This window comes from Macaca mulatta, chromosome 2 (genome assembly GCF_049350105.2).
Source record: "Macaca mulatta isolate MMU2019108-1 chromosome 2, T2T-MMU8v2.0, whole genome shotgun sequence".
Classification (NCBI taxonomy): Eukaryota; Metazoa; Chordata; class Mammalia; order Primates; family Cercopithecidae; genus Macaca; species Macaca mulatta.
The window spans coordinates 41948586-41958071 of record NC_133407.1 but is presented as its reverse complement, the minus strand read 5'-3'; the positions used below and the strand labels follow the sequence as shown (position 1 = coordinate 41958071).

Sequence of the window (9486 nt, the reverse complement as noted above, 5' to 3'; positions counted from 1 at the left end):
TTTTTTTCAGAATGAGCTAAACAAAGATTGAGAGCAACCGGGGTGGCAGGCGTTTGTGGCTGTCGCTGCTGCTTTGTTTTCCTGGGGATTGTTTGTTTTCTGTGTCATCACTGGCCCGTTGCGGCTGTTTAACGTCAGCAGAAAGTTCGTTCACAAGGCGCGACTGTAGGTAGGACTCGGTTTATTTTTGTACCCATTCAAGTTTGTATTCTACCTCATATACAGTTGTACTAGGTATATGGGCTGGCTGTGTTTTTATTATTGTTCTCAAACTTTTCGATTTTGAGTCAACTATAACAGCCAAGAGTTTGTTCCGAATATTAATAGATAAAACTCTGGTTGTGGAAATGCGCTGCAAGCTGCTAACCTCTGTACAAATGTGAGGAGTGACTGATTTGTTATTTTTAATAGTCAGAATTCATTTACCTTGAGATATGGGTCGGAGATTTGGAGGTTTCACTAAGGATTGAACATACTTCGTGGCTGCAGAAATTTAGTCTTTTTTCTTTCTCTCTCTTCCTTTACTGAGAGCTTCAAATAACGAATTAAGATCCGTGCTTCCGCGCAGGCACAAAGGCGTTTGACCTGGTTGCAGTCTGGTTCTCCCAGGCGGATTAGGGGGTGATGGGCCTTCACTCTTCTGATGGGATAGATGACTTCCGACTTCTGATAGGATAGATCCGCTGGCTCTTGCGGGCTGCTGCTCAGCTGAGACTAGACCCCGCACCCAGCGGTGTGTCCCTCACTGCCCCGGTCTATCTCGGGGCCTGGCCAGCAGAGTGGCGGCAGGTCCAGGCCGGCTGGTGGGCCAGGAGCGGTCTTGCACCACGAGAATGAGCCTGCAGGCCTCTCACTTCAGCCCTCCAGTGGTCAGGCGGTAGGAACCTTAGGGTGGTATCCCCGTTATGTGTAGTTGGGCCCAAGTGGCTTCTGCTCAGAATGCCCCCCGCCCCCCACAGGCATCCTGCCAGAGACTACAAGGCAGGAGACTAAGCCATGGGGATTCTCAGGGGGCATCACCTCAAGACTGAGACTGGAGCCTACCAGGAACCGGCAGGAGCAGGATGGAGAGGGAGGCTCAGCTGGAGCAGGAAGCCCTAGAGGCTGGTCAGGGCTGGTGTCTGGGTGCCTTTGGTGCCCAGCTGCTCCACTATCTGGCTGAGGGGAGTTGCAGAACAGAAAGCAGCCTGCTATGTGCGTGTCTGTTTGTGCTTTGTCTAACGTGAATATGTAGCCCATGGGCAATTAATTGTGTAGTCTGTATCTGCTGCAAATGTGTGTGTACAGTGTCAGTTGTGCATTGGTGACAGGGTGGGAGGTGTGTGTGTCTGTCATTCGCCTACAGAGTGGGCATTTATTTTCGGCATTGTAATAATCATATGGCTAACATTTAGGAAGTGCTTACTGGGACCACAGTGTGTGTGGCATTCATACCTCACTGGTGATGTGTGCATTTGTGGGTGTGTATTCCTGGCTTGCTGAAAAATAAAATAATATGGACAGAGCCTTTGCTTCATCAGGCAGAGGCTCCCTGTTCTGAGGCTGGCTGTGAGCACTCTCCCAGCTGCTGTCTGAAGCAGAGAAAGCAGGGGAGGGAAGTCTCCAGGGCCAAGACCCGGTGCGCAGGTAGCAGCCCACCTCCAGTGAGACAGAGAAGTTGTCTGGGGCCAGCAATGGAGGACCAGCCTGTCTGCTCTCTGAGAACTGAAAGGCAAAAGGCACCCAAGGCTGGGAAGAGAGCAGCAGCCTCAGCAAGTAAGGAAGACGAAATGAAGGAATCAGTGAGGGTTTCCTGGGTCTACACAGGGATTGAAGGAGGTGAGAGAAGGGAGCCACATCATACCCCACTTCACCATGAATGCCCACAGGAAAAATCTGTCTAACTCCAGCCCTCGGGATTTCTCCAAAGCTCTTAAGTTTGGTCATTTTCCTCTGTGCCGAAAGTTTAGTTCAATGGCAGGCTGTCTTCGTCTCTCATTTCCTTTCTCTTCTCTCCCTCTTTGCACTTTTGAATTTCTATTATAGAAGCTGATTTAAGCAATTCCTGAGGGCAAAAGTATTTAAAAGAGTTATATAGCAATTATGCCTTAGCATATACAGTCTGGTCTAGACAGCTGGGCCATGCGGATGTATGTATATATGTTGGCCAGTGTGTAAATACAATGTAAATAGAGTTTAATACAAATACCTGGCCAGTTCCTGAATGTCCTGCCTAATGAGTTGTTCTTGCATGAAGAATATGTGTGTGGTGGGTGTAAACATCCTCACACACTGCCGACAGTATGAGCCCCCTCCTCACATTTATACAGAAATTCTTAGAGTCACCTCCACCTCACTAAAATTGCCCAGTCAGAGTAAGTGGGTTGGTTGGGAGAAAGCGGGGGGAGGTGTCCTATTCTTAAGAGGGACCTGGAGAAATCTTTGCCATTGAAGTACATGCACCAAGGGACTGTGGGAAGGGGACCTACAGAGTTCTGGAGATGGTCCTGTACCCTACTACAGAGGGTATTGACGGCCTCTTTTCTGCTTGCATCAGTAAATAGTTCGCAGCTCCACATCTGAGGCTTAGATGAGCAAGAGGCCCTGGACCTTTCATCCGAGATTAGGTGTATCCAGCCTTCGCCAGGGTTTCCTGGAAGCCAAGGCTGGAGATGGAGCTGCAAGGAACCGCCTGGTGGAGGGTGGAAATTGGGGCCAGACCCAGGCTTTATGCAGTCCGACAAGCAGAATATGGGCCAGGAATCTGAGTCTGGCCCAAAACAGTTTGCTCTCAACTGAGCTCTTCCCTTTATGAAGGCCTGGGCCAGGCTTCATGGACAGAATCGCCAGACCAGACTCCTGGCCTCTGTGGGTGGGGGGTCTAAGGCCAGGAAACATCTTGATCAGACTCAGGACCCCTGCAGTGTCCCCATTCTGCAGATCTAACCTGGTGGTGACCCTGGGGCCCTGCCCATCAGGCCTGCCACCACTGTGTGGCAGTCCCTGCTCCTTGGAGTAGACTGTGGGACCCTTAGAATATGGGAAAGGATGGGACTAGGAACCCCATACCTTAGGGACAACCAGGAATTAAGGATTCTTAAAACCAAGCAGTCTTAGCAACTTTCCACTTTCTGGAGAGGGGGCTCCCAGTTGTCATAAAAAGAGTGTCTTGCGTGTAGGAACCCAGAATTACATTACATTTGAGGAATCTCAGGTCCTAAGAAGAGAAGAGACCAACCAGAGGTCATCCAGCTATCTGTGGGGCAAATGGTCTCCGAAATTTTAAAAGGAGACTTGACAGCAGCTGAGCCTAGCTGCCACTGATGCTCAAGGGAGCTGTGTAGTAAAAGAGAGCCTCCCAGGAGTAAGAAGGGAGAGCCTCCCAGGAAAAGAAGGAGGCACAGTCTGAGCTGTGGGCAGACTGTGCCACAGAAACTGCTGCTGTGCAGGCTGTTTGCCGCACAGGCTTGGTGCTGAGCTGTAAAAAGCTTGTTCTGGGATCTTGTCACTTCGGGGAGGTGGCCTGTGCAGAATAGGGCAAAGACCTGGCCTGTTCAGCCAGGAAGAACTGGAATGGAACCTGATGTCCTCTTTAATAACTATGTAATCTTGGGCAAAATACACATTCAAATTTCAGTGTTCTCCTCTATAAAACAGAAATTCTTATGTGTGTGTATCAGAATTATTAAAATAAATTTTCTGATTTTTAAGTGCCCAGTTTATAGTAGACGCTCAGTAATGTTTTTCCCTTCCCCTACATAAAAAAAGGAAGGAAGGAAAGAAGGAAGAAAGGAAGGGGAAAAAAACTTTTAGTGATAACTTTCTAGGATTGGACTTCCTAACCCACCCTGCGAGCATCTTCCGGGGCCAGGCGCACGTGATTGCATCCACCCTGCCTTAGCCCCTTGTCCGTAGTAGTGAGGCGCACGCAGTTACCGTCACAGCTAACACCCAAGCCCTGAAGGCACACACGGTGGGCTCTGAGACCTCGTCCGGCGCTCCTCCAACCGCCCTCTCGCTTCCCCCAAAGCGGTCTTCACACATTTAGGAGGTTTACTCTGAGAAAGGCCGTGCTGACCCGAGAAGCGGCACCGACCCAGGGGCTTGGGGCCAGCCACAGCCCCACTCACAGGCTCTCCGGCTGGCGCCTGCAGTCCTCACGCGCCTCCCTCGACTGGTTGATTTTTCTTTTTTTTTTTTTTTTCTTTTTCTTTTTTTTTCTTTTCTTTTTCAGAAAAACAGAAGGCAGCCACCGGGCCAGAGGTTGCAGGGTCAGCCTGTGGGCGAGGCTCTCCTAGGCCTTTGTGGATAAACGGGAAACCTGAGGGGCAAACGCAGGAAGCGGGTTGGGTCGAGTTGCGGGCGACAGAGGCGCCGCCAGCGGGTGGAGAGCGAGAGAGGCCCGTGGCCGGGAAGACCCCGGCCTGGAGCGCCTCGCGTGCCCGGGGCCCTGTTGCCGGCGCTGCAAGCCCAGGTCTCGGGGCGCCGGGCTAAGTCACCTTGCCAGCTCTAAACAAAATTCGGGAGAGAATGAGTCGGCCAGTCTGGGCACAGGGTGCTCTCGACTGCGGAGCGGTGGACGGAAGCGCAGGGGCCCTGATTGCCCCCAGAGGTGCTAAGTGCACAGGGCAGTGGCTGCAGAGCCCCGGCACAAGGCCGACTCAGATCATCCACGTTGGGAACTCAGCCCGGTTGTCCTCAGTAATAATAATAGTATGAAACCGAGTTTTAAAAAAACCTTTCCCCGCATTTTCCTCTATGTACAAGAGAGAAAAAGTATTTCTAGGCAGTCAAAGGAAAAAAAGGGGCGGGGGGGCGGGCAGGATCCCAGGAAACTTTAATCTGTATGGACGAGGAGCGAAGGGGAATATGCCTTTTGCCTTTTTTGTTTGTTTGTTTCTAGAAGAGAAAAAAAGGAAATTCGACACATATTTTTAAAAATCTTCCCCCAACAACCGCTAAAGGCTGTGAGTGTGAGCAGAGAGCCAGGAAACCAAGCCCCCGCCCGCAGTGACACCGGGCCTTTGTCCTCCTTCCTGAAGCCCCCGCGACTGCTGACCGTGCGGAGATAAAGGCCGGGTCAGGACCCTGTGGAATCCCGAGGGAGGGGCGGCGGGGCCGTCCCACTGGCCACTTTCAACCCCATATAGGGAGGTTTGGTGGGCCCAGCTGATCCCCGGAACAGGGGCTACAAGGCCAGGGGCTGTACCCACACCCAGGCTCAGAGGAGGCACGGATCTGCCTTTCCCCCACGAAAGGCTTCTGCCACTAAATTCCTTGTACCTTGCCCCCACCAGCATTATGTTGTCCTACTTAAGGTCTCCTGAGGCGTTAGGGACTGTGGCTCGCCACCGGACCCGATCCCCAGAAACGGAATCGTGCTCAACCTCTGTGGCGACTCTGGCTTTAGCTACCGCTGGGCTCGGTTGGCCGGCCAGATCCGAACCCGTGCATCGCTTGTTCCAGCTGCGCCTCTCAGGGGCGCCTCTGTGCCTTCTCCGGTCCTCGGAGACTCCTCCAGCGCCCGGCCTCGAATTTTCTGCGCAACACTCTCCTATCAGCCGAACGGGTCTGCAGAGAAGGCGGGAGAGTGTTTGTGACCCTGCCCTGTCCCTTTCGGTGACTTAAAAACCCAGGTCGCGGCGGAACCCAGCCTCCACGGCATTGCCTTTGCAGGCGGCAGCCTTGGGCTTACGCCTGAGGTCGTTTTCTCCACAGACACTTCTGGGTGATGCGAGTGCTGCGCAGCTCAGAACCCTTGGAAGGATGAGAGGAGGACAAGCCCGGCAGCCTGCCGGTGCGGTGATGGAGGGCTCTTCGGTAGCCACACTGCGCGCCTCCCACGCACACCTTAACAGTCTTGGGACCCCGGGCCAGCGCTGCAGCCCAAAGAGACCCTGCAGACGCATTTTCTCCCAGGCGTGGCAAACCCTGGCTTCGCCTCCCTTCACCATGGCTTGTGAGGGCAGGGGGCCCCCCCGGGGGCCGCCTTCCCTGACCTGAATGAGTCAGGGACCCTTCTTTATTTTCAGTGGGGGTGTGACCTGGGGAGATAAAGGAAGGACGACACACCTGGGAAGTGGGGCCCTGCAGCCTCTTGTACCCGGAGCGGCCTCCTTCTCCGCTCCCTCCCCTCACCGGCAGGCTCGGGGGTCTTGGTCCCCACTGAAACTGGAGCCGCTCACCGGCCGGCAGATGAGAGATAAAGGAGCCCGGAGGCGCCGAAGCGCTGACCAGCAGACCCGGATCCGGACTTTCCGGCGCTCCAGAGCAGCACCCGAAACCCTACTTCCCGGGTGGCACCGACTCTGCTCGGAAGAAATGGGTCGGCTGAGCAGCTCCTCCGGTGCCACGCGGTGTCTCCAGGCAGACAGTCGTGCTCGCGTGTGTACTGTGCATGCACAAGACTGCAGGATGATGTCCTGTATGAGCCCTGTATTAGCCCCTTTGCTCTCAGCCAGACGTACACGCATACGTGTGTGCATTTGTCATGTGTCTAGGGACAGGTGTGCACCTTTACACATACGTGATGTGTATGTGCACACATTTGTAGAACGTTCTAGCATCTATCCTGTTGGCTCCTGCAGGCACTTATAGGGCTGGCTGCTCGTAAGTCATCATTACACCTCGCATTTACACAGGCCTTTTCAGTTTTGGCATGATTTTCAGAATCACCCCGGGAAATACTCTCCTTTGAAAGTTTACAGATGAGGAAACAAGCCAAAAGAAGCTAATGGGTGCCCGTTTGCACACACTCTGAGAGAGATCGAGGTCAGCCAAAGATCCCGCCCGCTGTTGAACTTGGGTGTGTTGGCCGAATGTGCTCATAGATGGGTCTGTTTAGCGCCCCAAGCGACCTCAGGTCCGGCGGGCCTTGGCCCTTCACCAGGCTTCCTGGGAGACCCACTGCGCCGGGTGTTGGGTCTCAATTCCTGTGCTGATAAGCACTATCTTCTGGAGCTGGGTGATCCTAGTGCCCAGGGCGGGAAGTAGGGAGTTGGCCGGAGTGCCGCTAAGGCGATCCCGGCGGTTCCACGGCCGTGGCTGCCCACGCGCAACTAGGTTGCAAAGCCTGGCGGGCCTCGGTCTCTAAAGCAGCCACGCCAGGCAAACGTGCGATGATAGGATCCTTTCAGCCCACCTGCAAACCCAGGAACCCAAGGTTGCCGGAGCAGTGAGGAAGTTCCTGCTGTCTGGAATCCCTAGCGCCCCTACAAGACTCGGAGCCCACCATGCCCATTTTACAGACGTGATTAGTCAGAGGCTAGAGCGGTACAGTGAGTTGCTCAAGTTCAACGTCAATTGAGTGACCAGAGTCGGGACTGGAATCCCCAATTACGTGTGTCTGAATCCTTAGTCCACAGTCCCTCTGCCCCAGCACGGATCGCTGGTACCTCTGGCTCCTGCGCGACCAGGAGCCATCCCGCTACTAGCCTCCGACTTCCCTCTCCAAGAACGCGAAGACTATCATAGCTCTCACCAGCATCATTTAAAAGGTTTCCACACGCTTGGAAGCTGTTGCTTGAAAACAAACTCCCTGTATGCGTTGGGTTTTGTTTCTTTCTTTCTAACCCTTCCTGAGGCATCTGGTCCCACTCCACCCTCTAAGCCCTTGCCGTCGCAGAGTGAGGCTGCCTAAGGGCTGTAGCTTGACCACATCTCGGGGGTGCCCTTGGGCCTCTGCGCCGGGCTCCTGCAGACTGAGGTTGCTGGTCTCTGGGCTCCAAGGCCGCCTCTACCCCGCAGAGCCCGGGAGCTGGAAGGGAGCCCGCGGTTTGGCGAGGTTGCCGTTCGGGCTCACGGCCTCGAGGCTGCCCTCTGCTGGCACTGGGCGACATTACCGCCGCCTCCCTCTGCGGCCCAGGAGCTGCACCCACAGAAGGGGCTCGCCCAGAGCCAAGCGAACTCATTCTCGCTGGGTCCCCAGAGTGGCTGCTGCACCTTCAGCCACTGACAAGACCCTCCCATATTTCTCAATCCAAGACTTCTGTTCCTCCCCCCGCCCTCGACACCAGAGGCTCCGGTGTTCGGACACAGAGAAAAGGCAGAGAGCCGGAGCTCTGTGCTGGCAATTCCACCTCTTCGCGGCGCCAGCTGGGATCCGCGGCCAACCAGGCACGGCCACAGGCGGACGCTGGGGGACTCCAGGGGTGGCCCCAGGCTGTGCTCGTCCCCTTTACTCTCCGCCACCATAGCATTGATTGGCGCCCACGGGTCCCGACCTACGCCCAGAGGAGCCTGCCCCCCGCCTTTCAACCCCACTTGATGGTGGCCTACTCGCTTGGCTGCCTTTATTTCTTGCAGTGCACTTGTCTCTCCAACCAAATTAAGAACTCGTTGACGACCGGAAGTGGCTGCTCCCTACCCGCACCGCACAGGCCTCGCTCAGGTTCTGCTGAGACAGAACTGATTCCAGAGGCCCCCATTCTTGCCGTTGAAATAAACCTTAGGCAGACACTTCTGCCTGCTGCATCCATTCTAGACAGAGTGGGGTAAAAATTACTCAGTCATCGTATCTATGCATTTCCAGTGCTATGTATTAGGACTTTCACATTTTCACTTTTCCCATCACAAAGATAATTCAAACTGAAGAAAATTGGGAAAATAAAACATTAAAATGCACAAAAAACACCAACGCTACAATAATCCCATCCCTCCTCGAGGTCACAAGGTAACCATGGTTAACATTTTGATGGCATCCTTCCAGTCTTTTATTTATATATTTCAGTTAAAATAAGTCTAATTTCCAATAATTAATAAATGTACATAAAATGTGCAGTTTTGCATCCTGCTTGTTTTAACCTTTCGCCATAGGGTTTTTCTCCATATCTTATTATTTGAAAAATGATTTTCAATTATTGCTTAATAATCCATCCTTTGGATGAACTATAATTTTGTTATACATCAGCACCAAGTATCTGTTTTAGGCCCAGGAAAGTTTCCCTAAGCCACACTCTCTGAATCAGTCTTGATCAGTTAATATATAATCAGTAGTTTATCAATCAGTGTTGAGCCTTTCTTTTTAATTTTTTTGTTGTTGCTGTTCTTTTCTTGTTTGTTTTGAGATGAAGTCTCATTCTGTTGTCCAGCCTGGACAACAGTGGCACCAGCTCAGCTCACTGCAATTTCTGCCTCCCAGGTTCAAGCCATTCTCCTGCCTCACCCTCCCTGGGAAGCCGGGGTTACAGGCACCCACCGCTAGCCTAGCTAATTTATGTGTTTTTAGTAGAGATGGGGTTTCACTATGTTGGCCAGGCTGGTCTCAAACTCCTAACCTCAAGAGATCCACCAGCCAGGTGCAGTGGCTCACACCTGTAATCCCAGCACTTTGGGAGGCCAAGGCGGGCCGATCACGAGGTCAAGAAATCGAAACCATCCTGGTCAACATGGTGAAACCCTGTCTCTACTAAAAAATACAAAAAATTAGCTGGGCGTGGTGGTGTGTGCCTGTAGTCCCAGCTACTCAGGAGGCTGAGGCAGGAGAATCGCTTGAAACCGGAAGACGGA

General features: G+C 53.2%; 1 long non-coding RNA gene across 1 annotated transcript; it reads left to right on the top strand.

Annotated features, from left to right (window-relative positions):
* Positions 1-144: 144 nt before the first annotated feature.
* On the top strand, positions 145-9003 carry LOC144339030 (uncharacterized). The gene is made up of 3 exons (XR_013413585.1): positions 145-169; positions 1521-1755; positions 5698-9003. It is a non-coding gene; the product is annotated as an uncharacterized LOC144339030 (long non-coding RNA).
* The last annotated feature ends 483 nt before the right edge of the window (positions 9004-9486 follow it).